Genomic DNA, 24,062 nt, shown 5'->3' with positions numbered 1-24,062 from the left:
CGCAATTAAGATGGATAAGACACAGTCTTTGAATATCATCAGTTTTTGGAACATTCTCTTTCTCAAAGGCTAGGGCAGAGTTTTACAGTATAGATTCTTGTATAAGATTAGATTGCAGATTAGCTGTGATCTTAATGGTGGAGGAGGCTTAAGAAGCATAAAGGTTTTCTGTGGCTCCTAATTTGTATGTACATTGCCAATAAATTGTGAGATGTCATTTGTTACTTCACAGTTTGTTTAAAGAAAAGGGAAACAAGTTTTCACAACTTGTTACAGTGAAGTAGGGCTACTTCCTTTTGAAAATTGCAAAGAATAGAGGGTCACTGCATATAAATTACATATACATGGTTAAGCTCTCTACCACTTTTGGCAGTGTGTTCACAACATATAAGAGGTGAGAACTGACCAGTTATCTCCACTTTGGCTGGCTATTTTGTTTTCATCAAAAACAACAAATATTTTTGACTGGGATGACGTTGCTTATGCAGGTTATAAACACAGTTTATGATTATGTCAGACTGATGAATCTGTAATTATTAGGTCCATCCCTTTTCCTCGGTTTTAAACAAAGTCATTGAATCAGTAACTACCATATGTCTGGAGCCAAAAAGTATTGGAAGCTTTGTAAAAGGCTGGGATACATTTTATTTGAGTTAGGTGGCTTAGCTTTCAGGTGCAACATTAAGCTATTGACATTATCATAATATATAATTACACTGTCTTGAACATGACATGGTTTATTCCTAATATTTTACACAACTTCATTCTCAATCAGAATTGTTGAAAACATCTGATTTAATATCAAAGTTTGTACTGTATGTGTCACCATACGCTACCTTGAGATTCATTTTCTTGCAGGCATTCACAGTAGAACAGAGAAATACAGTAGAATCAATGAAGAACTACACAAGCAAAGACTGATAAACAACCAATGTACAAAAGAAGGTAGACTGCAAATAAAAAAAATAAGTAAATGCTAATGAGAATAAGTTGTAGAGCTCATCATTGGGCCAGTGGGAGTCTGTGAAGATGTTTCCATGTTCTATCAATCAAAGTGAGTATAAAAGGTGTTGAACTTATCTGAGAGTGAAGCCTTTTGTCATTTATGTTGCTTAGTTTTGCTTTGTAGGAGGTGATGACATTCATGCCTTGCCAGAGCTGTCACATATCCTTCGGTGATTCACGTTTGGTCCAGAATTGCTACTTCGCTTGTGAGATGGCTTTCTGGAGGTTATACCTGGAGCTCTTGTATTTTCCTGGGTGCTTTCCGCAGATTGAAATCTCTTGGTTCATCAAGGGCTTCTGGTGAGGGAAGACTGACAACAGTGGCATACTAACCTATTAGTTTCACTATGCTATTTCTGAGAAGCTGCTATGTATACTTTGGTTTTTACCCATCCCATGTTGAACTTTGACAGTATGTCAGAAATGCAGAACTGGTTGTAAAGTACTTTGGACAACTTAAAGTTATGGGGGGCTAGGTTTTTTTCTCTTTAGTTTTATCTTTTAAATATCTACAAGGATCATTGACTAACCTTTCAGCCAGTTCTCCTGGTTGTGTTCTTTAAGCCATAGATTTGTTTACTATTCATTCTCCATTCCCTTTTCTTCTGTAGCTATACAGCACAGTTCAGATCATCATCTTATACCAAAGGAAATTGGGAAGTGTAAATACTATCATTTTGGGTAGGAAGATCCAAGTAGCCCTCCAGTTTTGACTGCCAAAAAATCTATTTGTGAGCTAAGATATAACTAAACTTTGCTGTGATGTATTTGAGTGAAATACTCTGCCAGTAGTTTCACATACAGTAATTGTGCCAAATAAACACCAGTGGTATTGGTAAGATATTATGTGTTTATTTTGTTTATTTTTTTAAACAAATGATGCTGCTTGTGTTCAAATGTAACAGTCTTGGATAACCTTTGATTTTTAAGTTTATAGTTCTAAATTAGTTTGCTGTTTTCAAAAAAGAGTAAATGTTAGCAATCAAGTTGATGTGATATGAATGACTACAATCAAAAAATTAATTTAGCCTTTTTTCTGTTTTGGAAAAGAAATACTTCTGTTATTCCATCCATTTATTTTTCCGGATTGCAACGAGTTGTGGTCTCTATCATGATTATGGCTCAGACTGTTATTTTAGTTCTTTAGGTTTGTGGGGATGGTTTTGTGGACCAATGGAAGTTAGAGGTCAGATTGGGGTTTAGGGATAGGGATGTGAGGGAATTTAGAGGACAGGCTGGACTCTAAGCCTCAGCTCTGCATTCAAAGGCAGTGATGTAGATAGATGTAGCACACTCCTGGTCAAATGCCAGGCCTACAGACCTGTATTGATGAGGGTTGTCTTTTCAAGGGTCTTGAATCTTGAGAGAATAGAACAAAGATCACCAGATTACTTGCTGGGTTGGTGGATCTACCATTTGAGATTGGGCTAGATAGACCTGTTTTCTGAAGGTTGGAATAATGACAGATAACATTTGGAAGCATACAATTCTGAGGGTGTGAAAAGATGCATAGTTTCCCTCGAATGTTGACTTTAGAAATAAGGGTCACAGTCTCAAAATTAGGAGAATTGGCCATTTAGGATTGAAATGAAGAGAGATTTCTTCCTTTATCAGGGCAGTGATTCTCCAGAATTCTCTACCTTTGAATGCTGGTTCATTGATTCTGCTGGAACAAGATATCAGCTGATGCCTGGATATTAATGGGATATGGGGATAAGGCAGGATAAATATGCTGTTGTTGAATAGAAGAGGAGGCTTGAAAGGCTGAAAAATCTACTTCTGAGCAAAGGCCTCATATTCTCATTGCCAGATTGAATTCTTTGTTTTGAAGAATTTACAATTCAGTTGTAAAATGTATTAATTTAGTTTTAGAATGATATAATATCATCAGAGTCCTTTGGACTCTTCTAATAATGGATTGGTGGAGACCCATCTAACTACAGAATGGTTGTGGTAATGTATTCAAAAAAATTCAGGAATGACTTGGACCATTAAGGGCTGATCCTGATTAATGTTTAAAGTTACAGAACTAGTATTTTTTTTCTATTAATCTTGAGAATGATGCCTGAGATGATCATTCTGAAAAAAACAAGATGGGATTTGTTTCTCTATTGCCAGATTATTGTTGTTGACATTTGCAGAATTGTCCCTTATGAGAAGTATGTATTTTAAAATAATGTTATGAGATAAATGTAAAAATAGAAAGTGTGGTTGTTATTCATGCACAGATACTGCGAGGATTTTCTCCTAGCAGATGCAATGATTTTGGACAAAATGTCACCAGAGTTCTGGATTCAAATTTTCATCAGAAGTGGAAAGGTTCAACCATGAGAAGTTGTATACAGTTTGAAATAAATTAACCTACTGCGGATTCATTATTCAGTGAGATTGTGTTGGTGTAGGTCAGGAAATTAGCTTGCAGAACTCAACCACTGAAGTTTTGCTGTCATGTTGCCGACCAGTCAACTGGATGTAATTGATCTGATTTATATAGTCATGGATATTTTTCTGGAAATATTCTGCAGAAAGTATGGCCTTTACAATCAATTTTGATGTATTTGTCATAGATTATTCTAAATAACTAGGTGATTGTGTCCCATTGATTTGTATTCAGTCACTGAAACTTGAGGGTACTTTCAATAAAGTAGCTAGAATTTTTTTATCTGTGCAGCAGACTGAAAGCAATTCTAATTTCTTTTGTTTGTATTAATTACAACTATCCATTTTCAATAACAGTGATACTGCATGTGACTTTCTATGTTCATAAGATTCTAAGCCATCTGTCTTGCAACAGCTTTTTAAAGATTTCCTCATTCCTAAAGAAAATCTTTTCAAGAGCACATGAGCAATGAGTATTTTGAGTATGACTTTTGTGATGGTAACTTCAGTTCTGCCTTGTTTTGGGTGTAATTATTGGAAAATTATTCACTGTTGGGGAACTGATGTTTTGTGACTTAACATATTGGGAATTTCAGAGTTCTTACCTTGGTTATTTTTTCAGTTGAATGACTAAGTTTTTACGCCTGTGTTGTATCAGCATATGAATGTTAAGTTTTTGATCAGAACCTCTCTGTAGCCTCTACAGGGGCTCCCGGGTTACAGAAGACCTGACTTGGGGAAACAAGACAGCATATGCTGGAATGTGAGACAGTAGGCAGTCTATTGTAGGAAGCTGGTTGTGGGGCAGGAGGGTGGGGAGGGTTGTAGTTGGTGGTGGCAGCATTTGGACCTGCTCATGTTACTCAGCCTGCTGGTGTTTCTCCAGTAGATTGTTTGTTACTCCTGATTTATGGAAATTTGATCTTGCACAATTTCTCCTATTAAGTTTTTAAAGATTTTTTTGTTGCAGTGCAGTATTTTGTGTTATTCACTTACAATGGAATACAACTCTTATTCCATTAATCTAATTAAGGGGAAGTATTTAGTGAATAGCTGATGAAATGAAAGAATTATAGAAAGTGTGTACAAAGCAAAATGATATGGGTAACCAAAGAACAGATTTTTCTTAATTGGAGAAAACGTAGTTTATTGACAGTTGTTGGAACAGAATGCTTGTATAACCTGAGGACTGCCAGTATTAGGAACGTTTGGAGTTAGAACATTCTACTTGTTTAAATCCTAGCACAGTCACTATTTTTAACTGTATAGTTTGTATGTTGGAATGATTCTGTAAGCTTTAGTGCTTTAGTTAGCAACAATTTGGAAATCTCTTGGTTCTCCAGTAACTGAGTTCCACATAGTAACTATTCACCACATGATAGTAGTTTCCTGTGGCTGGTTTATTGGGCATGCTTATAAGTATCCTGTTCTGATAATCTTGGGGGTGGGGGCAGTGGATAATTCACACAATAGGTTTACTGAGTAATATGTATCTTGATCTGCCTGCGTGTTTTGGATGACAGATCTTATTGTTTAGTGCTCGACAGTGTTTTTAGTGCTATTTAGAAACTGTTACAAAGCCTTAGTAGCTTTGACAACAGTTGAAACTGGGCCGCCTTAGCTTTATCTGCTGTTTAAAGCAATCGGGGTGCTGCTGGAGCAGTACGGTGGTACCCTACCTGAGGCTTACTACTGGGATCTCTCTGCACGCTCAGCTGCCTACAGTGCTCATGGCTGCATGGCCAGATCCTGCTCTAACTCCATCTACAAGCTTGCAGATGACACCACTGTAGCAGGCCAACTCTCAAGTAATGATGAGTCGGAGTACCAAAGGGAGTTGGAGAGTCTGGTGATAGGGTGTCATGACAATAATATTTTCCATAATGTCAGCAAAACAAGAGCTGGTCATTGGCTTTAGGGAAGGGGGTAGATGTATTGCACATCTTCCTGTTTATATCAGTAATGCTGAGGTCAGTTGGGTTGAGTAATTCAAGTTCTAGGAGTGAGTGTTTTTACTACTGGCCCAAACAATGACTAAAATGGTCACCAGTGCTGCTGCTTCCCCAGGAGAGTAAAGAAATTTGGCATGTCCCCTATTACCCTCATCAATTTTTATTAATGCACCAAAGGATGCTTTCTATCTGGATATTGCTCTGCTCACAGTTCAGCGCATTGCAGAAAACAAGCTTCCCTCCATGGACTCTGTCTACATTTCTCATTGCAAACCAGCACAATTAAAGCATATTCAAGCTGCCAGTATAGTCAAATGCATTACTCACCCCAGACATTCTGTTTTTCTCCCATCGGGCAGAAGATACAAATTCCTGGGGGAAAAAACATACCACCAGAGTCCTGCTGTTTTAAGACTATTTGAACAGTCTTACGATAAGATGGGCTCTTGCCCTCACAGTCTGCCTTATTATGGCCTTGCACCTTTAGTGTCTGCTTGCATTGCACTTTGTAACTCTAACACTTTATTCTGCATTCTGTTATTGCTTTTCCTTGTGCTACCTTAATGTACAATTGTTATGAAATTATCTGCATGGATAGTATGCTAAACAACTGTTTTCACTCTACCTTTGTACCTGTGCTAATAATAAACTGTTTTATCATTTTAAACCAATTTACCACTTTCAAGTGTTGAGTATCTGCTTTTGTTTCTGGGTGGGCAGAAACTGAGTCAGCTTGTTTAGATTGTGCAGTGAACTCAGTTTAATATCTCACTGTGGCACTTCGTTTGACATTTCTGAAACAACTGGAAACCTTGTCACTAGCCATCTGCGTAGGATGCATTAACTTTTGGGGAATGAGTGACAGGCTTGTATATTGTAACAGGTAAACCTTGACATGGTAATTTCATTTGACCTCTGAAGAAACTGAAGATATTGCAGTAGATGTGTATATAATGCCCTTTCAAAAACTATTTGATAGAATTACCTGATAAATGATTTACTCAAGGTATTCATCCATGGGTTTATAAGAACACTGATAAACTGTATGTGATACAAGACTCAGTAGCACGAAAGTTTTGGATTAGAGATAAGCATGCATTTGAGTCCTTTTATAGTCTGTTTTACTGTTTTTTTCCCTTGTCGTATACAGTGCCTAGAAACTTCAGTTCTCCACAACTATTTTCAAATTTTACACTCATTTTCTAAACTTAAAATATATTGAAGTAGGTATTTATGAGCTCATCTACAGAACATTGTGCAGCATGTCAAATTAAAAGAAAACTTCCAAAACCTGTCAACAATTTACTAAAAGTTGAAATTGAAAAATTAAATTAAAAGTAAAATATTTGAAATATCATATCTGCTACTACTTCTCTTGGCTGCATGTTCTAGGCACCTACAATTTAAAAAAAAAACTTATCAACGTATATCTGCTTTAAACTTTTTTCCTACCTCCTTCATCTTAAGCCTATTTTTCTCTGCATCTTTTTGAAATGAGCAATTACGGAATTTGCTCTCCTAAGCTTACAGTCAGGTCAATGATTGGACTATTTTTTAAAAGAACCGCTCAAGTCTGTAAAAAGTTGTGAAGTTATACTTGTGTACAAAATTAACCAGTAATCCTGTTTCTGAAATCAGTAACTCATTTTTTTGTGTTGAATAATTTGTTTGAGTATGAAGCTCCAGAGTCATCTTTTTCTGTACATTTTCCACTACCGATATTTTAAAAAACTTGCTGTTTACTGCAATTTGCATAAATGACAGAACCTGAACCTGGATTCACACAGCGTGAGAACAAGCCATTCATTATAAATCCCATTTTCCAGCTCCCAGCTCATAGCCTTCAACGTCTAGGCAATTCAGATTCTTAACGAGACATCTCTTGAAGGCTGTTGGAGACTGTTTCCACCACTCCCTGGCAATGCATTCCAAATGCTTTTCGCAGGTCATGGACTGGTGTGGAAATTGATCTTACAACCACCCGAAACATTTGTGTAATTGAATTGTAGAAGACCATTCTACAGCAAATACAGAATGTAAAGCAGTATGGTACAGGTCATATAGTCCTTTGTGCTGGCCAATTGAAACTAACCCTGTCTGCTTGCACATGGTCTATACCTCCCCATTCCCTGAATCTACTAAAGGAAGTGCTAAATAAAATATCTGAGTGCAGATTTAGTTACCTCTTTATTGTTTTGTGTCAGAGGCTCAACTTTAAACCGAGGGCAATACTCAAAATTTCTGTTATGCAACTTAGGATCATGCATTGTTGATATAGATGATACAGATTGCTCATTTGCTGTTCCTTTGTTTTCTTTGACAAGAGGGGAACATTTTATTCAAAGTTTTTTCACCCATTTGCTAAATAATTGAGTTCAAAGAAATGATTCCTCTGAATGACTTGATTTTCCTCAAAAAAACTTGTTCTCCTTTAGTTACTGCATTTTAATTGCTAGTTTCATTTTCTAAACATGTTCTTATTACTGTGCAAAATGAGTAGCTGCAGTACAGAAACTTTATATGCTGAATGGAAATACAGAACTATAATTGTAATTTTCAACTGTTAAAGCAATGTGATAAAGTGATAACCTTGTCGATCATACCTTATCATTTCAGCTGAACATAGAACAGTACAGACCCTTTGGCCCATCATGTTGTACCAACCTTTTAACCTACTCCCAAATTCAGTTTAACACTTTCCTCCCACATAGTCCTCCATTTTTCTTTCATCTATGTGCCTATCAAAGTTTGTTCATTGTTCCCTAATATATCTGCTTCTAGCACCGCCCATGGCAGCATGTTCCATGCACCCAGCACTCTGTATGAAAATTAATACCTCGACATATCCCCATGCTTTCCTCCAGTTACCTTAAAATTATGCCCTCTCGTCTTGCCATTTCCATCCTAATGCGGGTGGGGGGCGGGGGGAAAGAGGCTGGCTGTCTACTCCATTAATGCCTCTTGTATCTGTATACCTCTTTTCAAGTCACATCTCATCCTCCGTCATTTCAAAGAAAAGAAAAATGACCTAGCTCACTCAACATTTTGTTATAAGAAATCCTCTCTGATCCAGGTAGCATCCTGATAAATGTTGTCTGCACCCCCTCTAAAGCTTCCACATTCTTCCTATAATGAAGAAACCAGAACTGAACACAACTCTTAAACCAGTGTTTTATAGAGTCGCAACATTATTTTGCGGCTCTTTAACAATCATCTTGGCAAATGAAAGCCAACACACCATACACCTTAACCGTCTTGTCAGCTTGCTTGGTAACTTTCAGGGATCTATGGATATGGACCCCAAAGTCCCTCTCTTCCTCCTCCACACTGCTAAGAATCTCATCATTAACTCTGTTCTGCCATTAAGTTTGACCATCCAAAGTGCATCACTTCACACTTTACTGCATTGAACTCCACCTCCACCTCTTGGCCCATCTCTACATCCTACCAATGTCCCGTGGTAACTTATGACAACCTTCTACACGATCCACAACACCACCAACCTTTGTCATCTGCAAACTCACTAAATACACCCTTCCACTTCAATAGCCAAGACATTTAAAAAAAAATCACTAAAAACAAAAGCCCCGAAACAGAGCTCTGTGGAACAATACTGGAAGCCTACCTCCTGGTAGAATGTGTTCCATCTAATACCACCCTCTGCCTTCTGTGGACAAGCCAATTCTGAATCCATGCAGCCAAGTTTCCCTGGATCCTATGCCTCCTGTCTTTCTGTATGAGCTCACTATCACACCTTGTTAAATGCCTTGCTAAAATCACTAGTTGGCCACATCCACTACTCTTCCTTCATTAATTTCTTTTGTCACTTTTGTTTAATTGTATTAATTAAGGTTTAATCTTGAGACCGAATAATGAGTGGTGCCTGCTAACATAAATCTTGCTACTTTTGAGTATGAATGTTCACACAGTTTCTTCACCCAATACAATCTTTTTCACTTTCATCTTGTTAAATTGTGATATGTTAATGTGGATATTTCAATGAGTGTTGAATGACACCAAGAATGAATCTGTTCTTTTAAGTTCTTGCAACCAGAAACATTAGCTTGGTTTCATTCTCCATTGATGCTGTCTAACTAGTTGAGCTTTCTCTCATTATTACAGCTAAAATTAACATTGCAACTGAGGTCATATTCATTTGGAATGCATGTTAAAATAGTGTAAATGGCTTGTGTAAATTAAAAGTTAAGTTTGTTCAGAAGGATTTATTTTTACTAAGTAAAGTTTGATCAACTTTAGAGGTGCCCTTTCCCTTGTGACAGATTCTGGCAACCAAATTTGTTCACTGCCCGGCACCTTCAGAATGGCTTAATTAGTTGTGTGCTGCTTTTAATAGCTCTTTTTATTAAACATGTTTCATGGGTAATAATTTGCAATGAACTAAATGTGCAGCTGTAGATCTATAGATAGTTAATTTGTATTTTGAGGTTTTAATATTTTTTCCTGTTTGCAGTGAACCATCAGGATTTGATTAAACTGTTAATTACCGTATTACTAATAGAGTTTTGCTCAAAGCTGCTTTCTCCTGTATGAAGTTAAATATAGAGAATACGGGTAAGGTAATACATAAAGGCTGATCTGCTTATCTGTTAGACCAGACATTTGTAATTCTTTATAGATTCCTTAATATAGAATTATACAGCACAAAAAACAAACCCAGATCTCTCTAAACCTTTTCTATCCAAGCAGCTGTCTGTGGGCTTTAAAACCTTGTAAACTCACCTCTATCACTTCCTCTGGCAACTTGTTCCATTTACCCACCACCCACTTTGTGGCAGAGATGTCCCTTAGGTTTCTTTAAAGATGAGAAGGAAATGTGTAGAACTAAGCTTGTTGATTTTTGCATGCCTTACCCTGGGAAAAAGAATGACCATTATTCTATCTGTGGCCTTCATGATTTATAAATCTGAGTTCATCCTCTCAAACTCCTATGTTTCAAAAGGAAGCAGGTCCCAGCCTATCCAATGTCTTTTGTAGCTCAAGGCCTCCATTTCCAAGAATATTCTCATGAATATTTTCTCCACCTTTTCCAGCTTGGTGTACACAGTATTGTAAATGTGATAGCACCACAATCTTGTATAGCGGTATTCTGACTGACAAAGGCAAGTATGCCCAACTCTGTCTACCTACAAGTTCACTTTAGAGGAATTTAAATCAAACTGTGTCTCTGTATACCTCGGCCTTTTGTTTTACAGCACTTTCCAGGGCCCTACCATTTACTGTGTAAGTTCTGACCGAGTTTAATTTACAAACTGCTGCACTTCACACTTGCCTATTTGTCATTCTCTGCCCCCATTACACCACCAATTTTGGTGTCATTCACAAACTTCCTAACCATGTTAATAACACTGTCATCTATGTTAATAATCTGGATAACAAGTACCTTTGACCCAGCATGGATCCCTATGGCACACCATTAACAGGATACTCTTATCTCAAATCAATGTTGAGTTACACATTTTCTAATCATTATTGAAAGGTGATCACAGTTCTCTGAGGTACTGCTAGTTAGAGGGAAGAATCAGATGTCAGCCCAAAGTTACAGAAGTTTCATTTTATATCCATTTATTAAACGTGTTTTAACTCAAACGTTGGGTGCAGTTTTCGAAGCTGTAGGTCAATAAATTTTTTAAAAAGGAAGAGAAAAGAAAGGAGCTGAATGTACACTCTTAAAATATGTTGAAATTCTCTGGAATAGTTGCCCTTTTAAAGTGAGAAGTAACAAGTTCTACAGGAAGTGGAATGTGGTTGAGATTTCCAGAGCATCCCTGTTTCGTTTATATAGTGGTGCTAGAAGGTTTGTGAACCCTGTAGAATTTTCTCTATTTCTGCATAAATACGATCTAAAATGATCAGATCCTTATGTAAGTTTTAAAACTAGAGAACCCAATTAAATAACACAAAAACATAATGCTTGTTCATTTATTATTGAGAAAAATGATCCAATATTACATGTATTTGTTGGAAAAAGTGTGTGAGCCTCAGGGGTAATGCCTTTTACAAAAGCTATTTGAAGTCATGTTCCAATCAATGAGATGAGATTGGAGGTGTGGGTTATAGAGGTGCCCTGCCCTATATTTAAAAAAGAAAGACACCCACAGTCAGGTTACTGACAGAGCCTGTTCTTCTCAAGAAAGATCTGATTCTTATCCACCATACCTTGATCAAAACAACTTTCAGAGGACCTTAGAATTGTAGAGATGCATGAAGCTGGAAAAGGCTACAAGAACATTTCTAAAGAACTGAGTGTTCATCAGTCCACAGTAAGAAAGATTGTCTACAAATGGAGGAAACTCTGTACTGTTGTTACTCTCCCTAGGAGTGGGTATCCTGCAAAGATCACATGAAGAGCACAACATGCAATGCTGAAGGAGGTGAAAAAGTACCTGAGGGTAACAGCAAAAGATCTGCAGAAATCTAGAGAACTTGTTAAAGTCTCTGCTTACCTGTCCACCATAGAAAAACACTGAGCAAGAATGGTGTTCAGAGAAGGACACCACAGAGGAAAGCACTGCACTCCAAGTAAAACATCGTTGTATACCAAGTTTGCAAAAGACCACCAGGATGTTCCACAACGCTTCTGGGACAATATTCTGTGGACAGATGAGACAAAAGTTGAACTTTTAGGCAGAAGTGTACATTGTTATGTTTGGAGGTAAAAGGGCACTGCACACCAACACCAAAACTTAATCCCAGCTGTGAATCATGGTGGAAGGAACATTATGGTTTGGGACTGCTTTGCTGCCTCAGGGCCTGGACAGCTTGCAATCGTTGAGGGAACAATTAACTCAAAATTGTATCAGACATTTTACAGGAGAATGTCAGGGTTCAGCCTGTCACCTGAGCTCAATAGAATTTGGATAATGCAACAAGACAATGATCTGAAAGACGAGAGTAAATCAACAACAAAATGGTTTAAGAGGAGAAAATTTGTGCTTTGGAATGGTCGGGTCAAAGTCCAGAAATGTTGTGGAAGGACTTGAAGCAAGCAGTTCATGCCACCGACATCCCAGAGTTGAAGCAGTTTTATAAGGAGGAATGGCCTAAAATTCCTCCAAGCCAATGTACAGGACTGATCAACAGTTAATGAAACATTTGGTTGAAGTTATTGCTGTGTAAGAGAGTCACAGCAGTTACTGAAAGCAAAGGTCCACATAGTTTTTCCAAAATTTATGTAATATTGGATCATTTTTATCAATAATTAAATGAACAAATATAATGTGTTTTTGTGTTATTTATTTAATTGGGTTCCCTTATCTAGTTTTAGGACTTGCGTGAAGATCTGATCATATTTTCTCTCTTTCTGCATAAATATGAGTAAAATTCTACAGGGTTCACCAACTTTCCAGCACCACAGTACTTTTGGTATTAACAGCTTAACTAATAGCTTCAGTGTCTTGTATGTAAAAGGAAATTGAACCATGAGATATGGTTAGTACAGCCTGTTTGTGGCATTTCAGATATCTTTTTAAAGGAGTACACGGTGCTTTTATAGAAATTCGAAATGGCAGATATTGCCTTTCCACTGTAGGGCCATGAATTGCTCATCAGTTGAGTAATGGCTGGGTAATGAGGAAAGTCATCCTCATGGGGGAATGTAAAAAATAATTGTTCCATTCTGATACACTTGTGGTTTACTGAGAAACTTCATTAAAATTCTGGTTTCACCAGAATGAAGCTTTACATCCCTGACAATCCCTTGCAGTACACCTTGGGAGGATTATTTACGTGCTTTATGATCTACAGATATTGTCATTGTTGGTCCTTTTTTTTAATCAATGTGTGTGCTCTTTCAACATACACCATATATTTAGTTAACGCACACTTGATATGCTTTCCAAGCCCACACGTGCCAGTGATGTCATACTTGCATTTCTTCACTATGCCCATTTTATAGATTGCCAAGTAGAGAAAGTAATTTTTAAAAAAGTTATTTTTGCCCAGAAATTTGTCTTTGGCACATCTCGACATTTGAAAGCTATGAGCTGAATTCTGCAATGGAAAAACTATTCATACATCTTTTGTTTAAGTAAAATAAGGTAAACTTGAAAGTGATTAGAAATGAATTTGTAGGGATCTGGATTTGAACAGAAGGAACAAGGGGAATCAACTTAGAAATCTTTAATGGCTTTACAGTTCATCCTTTTTTTTCCCAAGATCCTTGCATTGGGAAAAATGGCTCCACATTCTGCCCTTGCAAACTATCAGAAATTCTCCAGTAGCCGGAGGACTTTAGTTCTATAAACTATAGAGCAGCAGTTTGAAATTTGGCCATTTGGTTACTAACGGCTGTGTATATAGTGTTGGAGTAATTATTTCATTTCAAGTGGTGGTACTCTGGAGGAATGTTAAGCATCACATATACAGAATTCAGCACCGTAATCTTATTGGAAAATTACTCATTAGTAAATGGTTGACCATATCATTTTTTTTTTTGTTTACCTAGACTACATTCAATGCCCTTTGCAGCCAAGTTTCATCAAGAAAATAATAAGTTATTCATAGGCTGTTTGGTTAGTGATTGTTCTGTGTCACTTTGGGCCAAAAGACATGGGTTAATTCTTTTCCTACCCGCAAACTTGTTCCTAGGAGTTATGCTGGTTGAGTGAACAAAGCTGCTTAATAATGCAGCTTTTCAAATTTGTACTGTAAAATCTTTTCTTTTGTTAAGAATTCTGAGATGAATAGCAGTTTAATTTTGGGTTTTAAGTCTGAAATATTGAAGTTGCATTATCCAGCCTTCCCTTGGATGTTCAATATTTACTGCTCTCATCTCAAAGCTAATTACAATTTCTTTTTAATCACTTTCGTAGTTTCTTTCTTATCATTTGAGAGAAAGCTACAGACTACCACACCTTTAATGTTCATGGTGGCTCGAACATAATACTGCCATGTTACATTCCTTGTCTGTAAAGAAAGTGTGTGTGTGTGTGTGGGTGTGTGTGTAATTAAATTGATCTTTATTAAGAGAACTGCTTCATGTTGCTCTTTATGAAATTATGACTACTTGTGGAGATCCAGATTTATTATCGGCCAAACTAATTGCATGGTAGTTTGGATCTGCCATTGATAAAAATACATATTAGCAAGAAATATAAAATCAGATAGCAAGAGCTTATAAATAAAATTGAAGACTCTAGTTAAACATTGACGTTTGGAGAATTAGACAGGGAATTAATTAAAAATAAGTAAGTTATGAACAAATAATTCTATGGTAGAAGGTGTTGAAAGAATTCCATTAATGAAGCTTGGAGTTAACAGAGGAAGTAGCTTTAAAAACAAAATTGAAAACCAATGTTACTAAAGAACAGATTATGCACAAATTCACAAGACTAAGGATTGACAATCATCTGGATGTGATGGGCGACATTTTGGAATTTAAAAATAAGTGAATGCAGAAATCATGGATAAATTATTGTGATTTCCAAAATTCCCTGCATCTAAAATGGATCTCTGCAGTGCAGTTGGCCCAATCTGTCATTGTTAAAAATAATGGAATTTGTTGGTATTGTAGATGTCCTGCAAATACTTTCTTAATAGCAGAGTTAAAATCCTTTCAGTACGAGAAATTGTGATCTGCCAAATTTATTACTGCCTTTGAGGATGTAAAAAGACAGAATAGATAAAAGATGTGTTTGGATTTGCAAAAGGCATTTGATAAAGATACCACATACGGAATTGTCGAACTTACAAGACTCCAATAGTGTAGTGGGATATGATTGGGTTGGCAATCTGTAATTGGTTTTGTGTGAACAGTACTGGGGCCTCAACTATTTATTTAGAGATACAGCCCTTCCCACTCTTTGAGTCACACCGTCCGACAACCCCCAACAAACTCAATTTAAACTTGATCTAATCATGACCAATTAACCTACCTGAATCATGTTTGGACTGTGAGAAGAAAGCAGAGGACTTGGAGAAAACCCACGCAATCCACAGAGAGGGCATACACAGAGATATTCCTAGGCTTAGAGGATGCTGGGATTGCACTCAAAACTCTGAGGCCATGTGCTGTAATAGTGAAAGGACGTGTAACATTTTTGAACAATTAATGTAATCTGTATGCTGGAATTGGGAACAAAAAATATGTATTAGATATTTAAATCAGTCTAAAAAGATAAATTGGCTAAAACTTAAAATCTTACAGCTCTTCCCTTCTAAGTATCAGAATTTGTATCCTTCCATTCAAATAGGAAATATTTTCCTCAGAAAGCTAAGGAATTCAGCATGCCCCGATTGACCCTCAGCAATTTTTATAAATGCATCACAGCTTGGTATGGCAACTGTTCAGCCAAAATTGGCAGGAAATTGCAGAGAGCTGTGGACACCACTCAATCCATCACGGAAATCAGCCTCCCCTTCATGGACACTTTACAGTTCTTACTGTCATTGGAAAAATAGCCAGCATAATCAGACTCCACCCACCCTGGACATTCTCTTTTCTGCCTTTCATCGGGCAGAAAATACAAAAGCTTGAACATGCACACAACCAGGATCAAGGACACTTTGTATGCCACTGTTATAAGACTCTTGAAATGACCTCTTGTATGTTAAAGATGAACTCTCGACATAACAATTTATGTGATAAAGGCTCTTGTACCTTATTTTCTACCTACAATGTACTTTCTTTGTAACTGTAAGACTGTGTCCTGTATTCTGTTATTTTTCCCTTGTACTACCTCAGTGTGCTAATAGTTTGAAAAGATCTGGATGGATAGCTTGCAAAACTGACCTTTTCACTGTATCTCAGTATATGTGACAATAATAATCCCCAATTCCCATAGAAATATTTCTGCTTTCACCGTAGCATTTTACATTGTGTTAACTAAAATTCAACTAAACTATTGTTTGTATGGTAATAAATTTAGTGATAGACTATGTAGCATTTGACAAAATGTGTGTTATTTTGATCATTCTATGCATACATCAAAAGGTCATTCTGCAGTAAACAGAAGTTGTTCTGAAATATAAATATGCTAGTGTGTTAGCTTTGTGAAAGTATGTTTGAGGCAAAAGTTATCAATACTGTTGTGACTTAAGATGTGTCTTTTATTACCAAGTCTTAATTTGAAAGTATTATACCTCTGTTTTTTTCTTTGGAAAAACAAACTATAACCTGATGCTGGTGGTGGAATGCGATTTTTTTTTTTTTGGAAAGTCACAAATGTACTTTTGAGCTTTGGATTTATGATGAGGAAATGAATTGCAAAGGTAGTGCCTTTCACATAATTTAGGTCTCCAAATGTTTCAGAATTTCTGAAATGTAGGCATTGTTGAACTTAGTAAAACATGGAAGCAATTTGAGTACTACATTACTCAAAAACAAGTGGCTGAATCACCTTTGAACACTGAAATGTTAAATGTTTCTTATGCTGAATAACCTCCTGGGTACTTTCAACAGATTATTTTGAATTGCAAGCTTCTTGGTGCAGTTTCTGGAGTTTTCATATCCTTTCATAATTGCAGGTAAATAAAATTGAACCACAAAAATGTCCTTCAATTTGATATTCTGTGAAATAGACATGGTGTCAGTGACTTGTGCAATTCTTGATTGTCATTGAATTTGATTGGATCTTTTTTAAAAAAACTAAACTTTTTTGAGTTTCCAAAATAATTGGAATTTCTCTGACACAAGAATATTTGAATCCAAAATTTTCACATTGATATTTGCTTTATTTGCTTAAAAGTAAAATCTAGAAAACATTCCAAATTGGGGTAGAGAATGGGTTTGAATAGTCCTTGCTGCTCTAGCCGAATCTATTATGGAATTCTTATTGTTGGTTCAGTGTGTGGGGGGAGGGGGGAGATTGATTTTGTGATATTGATTCACCATTTGAAAGTTTATTGATTGCCTTTGTGGGTTTATAGAGTGGTTATTTGTAGTGCTGCTTAAATTCTGTGTCAAGCTCTTTATTTTGCAATTATTACCAGCCCTTCTGCTACTAGTACATGTTGACCAAATGAAATTCTAATGAATGTAATTGAATATTGAAATTACAAATTTTGTGTAGCTGGATGTAGGTGCTAGCTACTAAAATGCACCTCTGTTTCATAGAGGAAACAATTTGCTTCTGTTTTGGCATGCTCTTAATTGAGAAATAGCAGAATTCTCTTTGTGATGGAAGTAAGAGAAAAGCTGCATTAAATTAAAGCTTTCAAATAATTCTAGAAATTGGTGCAGAGCTGTGTGTCCATCATTGATGATGAAAAATGGCATAACAATTGCATTTCAATAACTGGAAGAATCTTCAAATTATGGCAAAGATGCAGTAAGGGTGCAAAAAGATGATGCTCTCAACACAGGAGCCCCTCAGGGCTGTGTACTGTCCCCTCCTTTACTCCCTATATGCCCAAGATGATGATGTCACCAACAGCTCTAATCTGCTAATTAAATTTGCCAACGATGCTACATTGATTGGCCTTAATCTCAAACAATAACAAGGTGGACTATAGGGAAGTTATCTCTTTAACACAGTGGTGTCAAGAAAACAACCTCTTCCCTCAAGATTGCAAGATCAAAGGAGCTGGTTGTGGATCACAGGAGGAATGGAGCCGGGCTAACCCCTATTGACATCAATGGAGCTGGGTTGAGAAGGTAAACAGCTCTAAGTTCCTTGGCATCAACATCACCAAGTACCTCATGTCGTCTGTACACACTAGCTATGTGGTGAAAAAGGCACAACAGCGCCTCCTTCACCTCAAAGTTGAGGAAGTCTGATATGGGACCCCAAATTCTAAGAACATTTTACAGTGGAACAATTGAGAGCATCCTGACTGGCTGCATCACTGCCTGGTATGGGAACTGTACCTACCTTAATCACAGGATTCTGCAGAGTGGTGCAGACAGCCCAGCACATTTGTAGTTGTGAATTTCCCATGATTTAGGACATTTACAAGGACAGGTGTGAAAAAGGGCCTGAAGGATCACTGGGGACCTGAGTCACCCCAATCATAAACTGTTTCTGCTGCTACCATCCAGGAAATGGTACCACAGCATAAAGCCAGGACCAACAATCTCCGGGACAGCTTCTTCCACCAGGCCATCAGACTGATGAACTCACGCTGATTTGAGTGTACTTCTATGTTACATTTGACTGTTCTATTTATTATAAATTACTATGATTGCACGTCACACATTTAGATGGAGATGTAACGTAAAGATTCTTACACATGTATGTGAAGAATGTAAGAAATAAAGTCCATTCATTCATTCATTCATTCATTCAGAATAACTTGTGGAATGAGAAACCATAGGTCTGGGAATAGGCTGAGAAAGTTGATGATAAGAACTGGTAGTATATTTGAAAAAAGAACAGCTTGCATCAAATTCAAGCACATCAATTTGAGTGAGTGAATCATCCATAACTGCTTACTGTTTCAACTTGAAATATGCATTAGGTCCCAGTCTTGGCAGTGGTGCTGCACCCAGAGAGTTGTTTTTTTTCATAAAGCCATTGCGATTGTCTCATGCTTGTCTATTACTGATGCCACTAGTGGAAAGTAAAACCATGCATTTTGTACAATGGCTAATTATAAGAAGTACACTAATGAAATCTAACATTATTAAACTTTATTCTTACCTTTTTGTTTTCAAATTTATCTATGTTAGCTGGGATTTTGATGGGAGGTTTTTGAAGCAGAGCTAAACTGGGGTTAAGTATTCCCAGGAAATCCCTGTTTTGAGGTTTTTTTAATAAAGCATTTAATGCAGATTTAATTTTGAGAATATTATTTCTCTCAAATTGTCTAGTTGCCTTCACATGCTTAATTTCGAGTGAAGATCATTTGATGACATTTCAGTGACATTATATTTAGTTGGAGGATAAACTTTTCCTTTGAGTGTAAATGTGAAAAAATAGATTTCTAATGTGGTGGTGGCAGTCATATTCTGACTATTCTGAATGTTTAAGATCAGTTGAATAATGCTTTTTATAGGTGGATGGAGAATTATGTGTGCACGTGGCAGCCAGATTTTTGTTTCTTGATGCGATTTATTGGTGAAGCCACTTTGGAAGATGAGGAATGGAAGCCAATGATGTAGAAAGTATATCTAATATCAGTTGTCCCAAAATATATCACAAAGTCTGTGCCTAGGTAAACAACATGGGATATCTCCCCTCCAAAGTTTCTAAGTGTTAAGAGGAAGGAAAGAAAGCTTTTTATACTTCGGCTGCAGAGTGAAAGCCAAACAAGAAATGCATGGATAATTATACAGAGTTAAAAGGGCTGAAACCTTTCTAGCAGCTAAGCTCAGCAAGGCAATTGTAAAGGTGTTTTTTTTGGGGGGAGGGGGAGGGGGGGAGGTGGAGTTCCCAAGCCTAGTCTACAAATCCAAGCATATTCTGAATACCATTGTCATTTTGGAACCAGATGATTCATTCATGGCTTGTCTACAACAATTAAAATGAGTAGCAAGCATTTGTCTATTCAGCAGTTGATCTACAAAAATTCTTGAATGTAGGAATGGACCTATAAGATCCTGTTATGTGGGAATAAAGGCAACCTAATGAGAAAGCAATATCATCTGCCCAACATTGATATTGGTATGAAATTTGGCTACATCATGGTATCTTGGGGTGGGTGGAGAACATGGCATCATTGCTTCTGTCCTTAAGTGATCAGCCTGGCATGCTGATTGAATCAAGGATAGGCTATTTTGGACCAAAGTGCAGGCCACTTTGTTCTTTAGTTGGTATCTGTTCTTTGCAGATTGCAATACATTATTTGTAATCCATCTGATGAACTGCAGATCATGCTGAATAATTGGGCCATTTGGTAAAAAAGCTGCACAGCCAAATTCCATCATCATGCTCTTATTTGATAACCCTGAAGGTCCCAGCTCTTCATATTAACATGTATTTTTAAATGGGATGATGTTTTCAGCCCAAGCTCTTTCAGTTTTCTGGATGATAAAATGACCAAGGTTCAATCCTGATCTTGGGCATCATCTGTGTGAAGTTTACATGTTCTCCTTGTGACTGTTGGATTTCCTCTAACTGATCTGATTTCCTCCTCCTTTCAAAACACGTGGATTGGTAGGCTAATTGGCCAATGCAAATGGGTGAGTGGTGGAATTTTGGGGAAATTGAGATAAGAGGATACAGATGGGATTAGTGTAAAAAGTAGATAGTTGATTGTCAGTTCTGTTTCACTAGGCTGAAGGGACTGTTTTCTGTCTTGATATTTTTCTCATCCTTGTATTATGGTATTTAAGACTATCCACTACTCTTGGAAATGCCTTGGAAACAAACACATTACAACTGTGGAGATGTATCAATAAGTTAGAAACTTCATTTATAGATCTTTGTATGTAACCGAAAGACATAATTTCCAAATCATGCCCTGGAATAGTTTCCATTTATAAATCTCTTAACAGGAAGTCCTACATGAACTCTTGACACCTTCCACGCTGTGCTGGGATAGAAGTATCGTCTGTGAACGTAAATTGTCAGATACATTCAAAAGCTAGAAAAATGTATGTACCCGGTATTCAATGTAAAAGAACAGTGCCTGAAGTCAAGCAAAAAAAAAATCATGCGAATTTAACTGCTTTGAGGCACATTGAGTTGTGAAGTGGAAAAACGAATCATTAAATGGAAACAAGGGTGTTCACCAAAGGCCTATTCAAGAGAAGTACCCTTTCGATTCTCACTGGAAAATTAAAAAATGGTTTGATAACCCAGTATGTGTCATCTAGCCCACACAAATTTAAATGCTATTAAAGTACAGTTTAAATTATGTTCCTGCCCTTTTAGGGAATCCCCAAATTGGGAACTCCTTTAATCCTATTTTCAGATTTGCTAATATTTTCCCTTCCCCCACCCAATATCTACAGAAACTTTTAAGAGAAAATGCTCTCTAGAGAGTTTCTCTAATAGCATAGTTTCCAGAGTTTTTTGTTGTTCAAGAAATTGAGTTAAAATGAAAATTAAGTGTTAAAGGCAGAGTGCTGAAACATTGCAATATGATCCTATTGCAAAAATTGTATCTTCACTCTGAACATGAAACATTATTGGGTATTTTAATTCCTGAACTAAATTTTGAATTTGTGGTAGTGAATCAGTAACTTCAAATTTTATTTGTTTCAACAAAGATTTATATTTAAAGATGCAAGTATTTCTAGGCGGAGGTAATATAGAAAATAACACAAGCCTACAATAATATACAGTATATTATAATGTAATAAAGTAAACTCAGAATTGAATAAAGGCTATTTATTCAGTTCAACAAGCCAAAGCACTTGCTACTTTGTCTGCTTGCTTTTCTTTTTCCAAAAAAAAACTGAACAGGTTCATATTGTTAGCCTGTTCAGATGAAACAAAATCACCTTTCATTCTTCTAACTTAAAAAGATTCACGATTCTTGATGTGTATAAAATCCGTGATTCCTCAACTCAAAATTCAACTTTAATGTGATTCAGTATCAAAGGTGCTGGATACAGTTGCTCTTCCTCAATGTTAAATGGAGATTACTGTTTAAATAAATGTCACCAAATTATGACTATAAACTAGAACAAATAGAAAAACAGCCATCTCAGCCTAAACCACTTGCAGGAAGATGTGGGTGTTTGCTTGCATTAAAACATTCATGACCAATTACTTAGAAAAACTAACTAGGATAATTTGTGTCTTTACCACTCAAAGTAATCTCATTGATGTGCATTTCATCCCCACTTTCTTATCCCTGTTCCAACTCGCTGGAACCCTCGATTAACTGCTTCTACTTTATTCCGTGATTTGATGTCTTCATTTGGCCCAGTCTACACAATTTCCTGAAAGAGATGTAAGTGGAATTCTACCACTTGTACAAGGGACATGACCTCCTAGTTATACCGCAAAAAATGTATTGTGCTTTGTTTCATTGACCACTGTAGCCTGGAGTACCCTCATTGGTCAAGGTTGAGCCTCCCCAGAGCTCGAAACTGATTCATCTTGAAGTTCTATAAATGTCATACCAGTGTGTGGGTTTTGAGTGCTTTTATTCCCCCGTTTGAAGTTCTCTAATGCAATAACCCCAATATGGAATGTCAGTGAATTCTACAGATTACTTTAATGCAAGAAAAATCAACAACATTGTGGCAAGAGTTCAATTTCGCTTTTTCAAACACCACAGATTTTTGTTTGTCAAGCATATCAACGGAAATGCTAGTAAATGGAATGGAGGTACAATAAACAAGCTCAGGGGACTGAATAGTTAACTACTTGTGTAACCTAAAGTGAAAATAAGAATTGATTTTTGCAAAATAATGTGTTGCAGAGATTTTCTTTTCACCAGTCTTGCCAAAGGGTTTTGGCCCAAAACATTGAATACACTTTTACACCATACACCATAGATGCTGCCTGGCCTGTTGAGTTCCTCCAGCATTTTGTGTGTGTTGCTCGAATTTCCAGCATTTGCAGATTTTCTCCTGTTTGCAGAGATTAAAATTTTTTTTTATGCCCATGCCCTTAAATTCTAGAATTCTATCTCAATGAATAATTTAGATTATGATTGATGTGCATTTTTATAGTACTGATTAAGCATAATATATTTTTTACAAATTACTTTATGAATCAAGGAAAATAACAAATATGGTAAGCATTAAACAGATTTACAACTATCTGTACTGGAGGCAGACAAGTTGATTTGTTTTTCAGGTTAAGTTGAATTGAAGGCTGTGAAACATTTTAACAGAAATAAGTGGTTGTGGCAGTTGTTAAAGGATGCTTAACAATGGTAATTTTACCCAATTCCCTGGCTGGCTCCATATCACAAGATTTCCTTTATAATCCAGAAATCTCTCAACCCTAAATAAATTTCATAGCTCAGCATCCATACCAAAGAAAAATTTGTAGGTACAGAGAATTCATTTTCCCTCATCTCAGTCTTAAATAGGAGGTTCCTTTATCTGGATGTTATGCCCTTGAGCTCTAGCTTTCACCATAGGGAAAACTTCTCATTGACTTTACCCTATCAAGCCTCCTAAGAATCTCATTAAGATTCTTTCATCTCAGAAAACATTTGCCTCCACCCCAACCCAAGAATCAAATAAACTACTTCTGCGGTGCCTTTAAGGCCAGAGTATCATTCTCCTTGGAAATAAATACAAAATCCTATGTAATGTTCCAGATGTCATCATGCAAAAGTTGTGTACAGTTCCAGCAAGTCTTCCTTACCTTTATAGTCATATCTTCCTGGCAATAAAGGAATAAAATACAAATTGCCTAATTATTGTATCTGAATGCTAACTTCCTGCAAGTCTTGTAAAAAGGACACCCACATCTCTGAAAGTTGCCATTCAGTGCCCTCTCGTAATTCTGTTTTGGCAGATGAACTCTAATCTCATGGCATTATATCATATTTGTTTATACTTTGCCTACTCATTTATCCCATCTTCCTCCCCACCCTTGTATTATAAGATCTTTGTATTCTCTGATTTGTTTCTCTACTAATCCTTGAAATATTTGCAAATGTGGATAAAGTACATAAAGTATGTGGATAAAATCAGTTATAACTGCCAGCTTGAAAATAAATCATTTATGCCTATTCTGTAAATTAATTCTCTGTCAATGTTATAATAGTATCTGGTTTTATGCAGATTTCGCATCTTGGCTTGTTTTTACACCTTATGGAGGCTGCTTGCACTAGGCCCGGTTTGTCTGTTCTAGTGGGTGGGATTGTTGACAGAATGCTGAAATTTTAGACACGACTGATCTTGTCACAATATCA

At 36.7% G+C, this 24,062-nt stretch overlaps 1 protein-coding gene and 1 long non-coding RNA gene across 6 annotated transcripts in view; one reads left to right on the top strand and one right to left on the bottom strand.

The window, feature by feature from the left end:
- Window positions 1–24,062, top strand: part of cblb (Cbl proto-oncogene B, E3 ubiquitin protein ligase) — a 154,887-nt gene that overhangs the window by 24,275 nt on the left and 106,550 nt on the right. The gene's annotated exons all lie outside the window — the stretch shown is intronic.
- LOC140727653 (uncharacterized) lies at window positions 622–5,804 on the bottom strand. Its single transcript, XR_012098889.1, has 2 exons — window positions 5,664–5,804; window positions 622–1,316 (listed from the first exon to the last, which is right to left on the bottom strand). It is a non-coding gene; the product is annotated as an uncharacterized lncRNA (long non-coding RNA).

This window comes from Hemitrygon akajei, chromosome 5 (assembly GCF_048418815.1).
Source record: "Hemitrygon akajei chromosome 5, sHemAka1.3, whole genome shotgun sequence".
Taxonomy (NCBI): domain Eukaryota; kingdom Metazoa; phylum Chordata; class Chondrichthyes; order Myliobatiformes; family Dasyatidae; genus Hemitrygon; species Hemitrygon akajei.
Note: the sequence above shows the minus strand (reverse complement) of the source record. Positions and strands in the feature narration are given on the sequence as shown.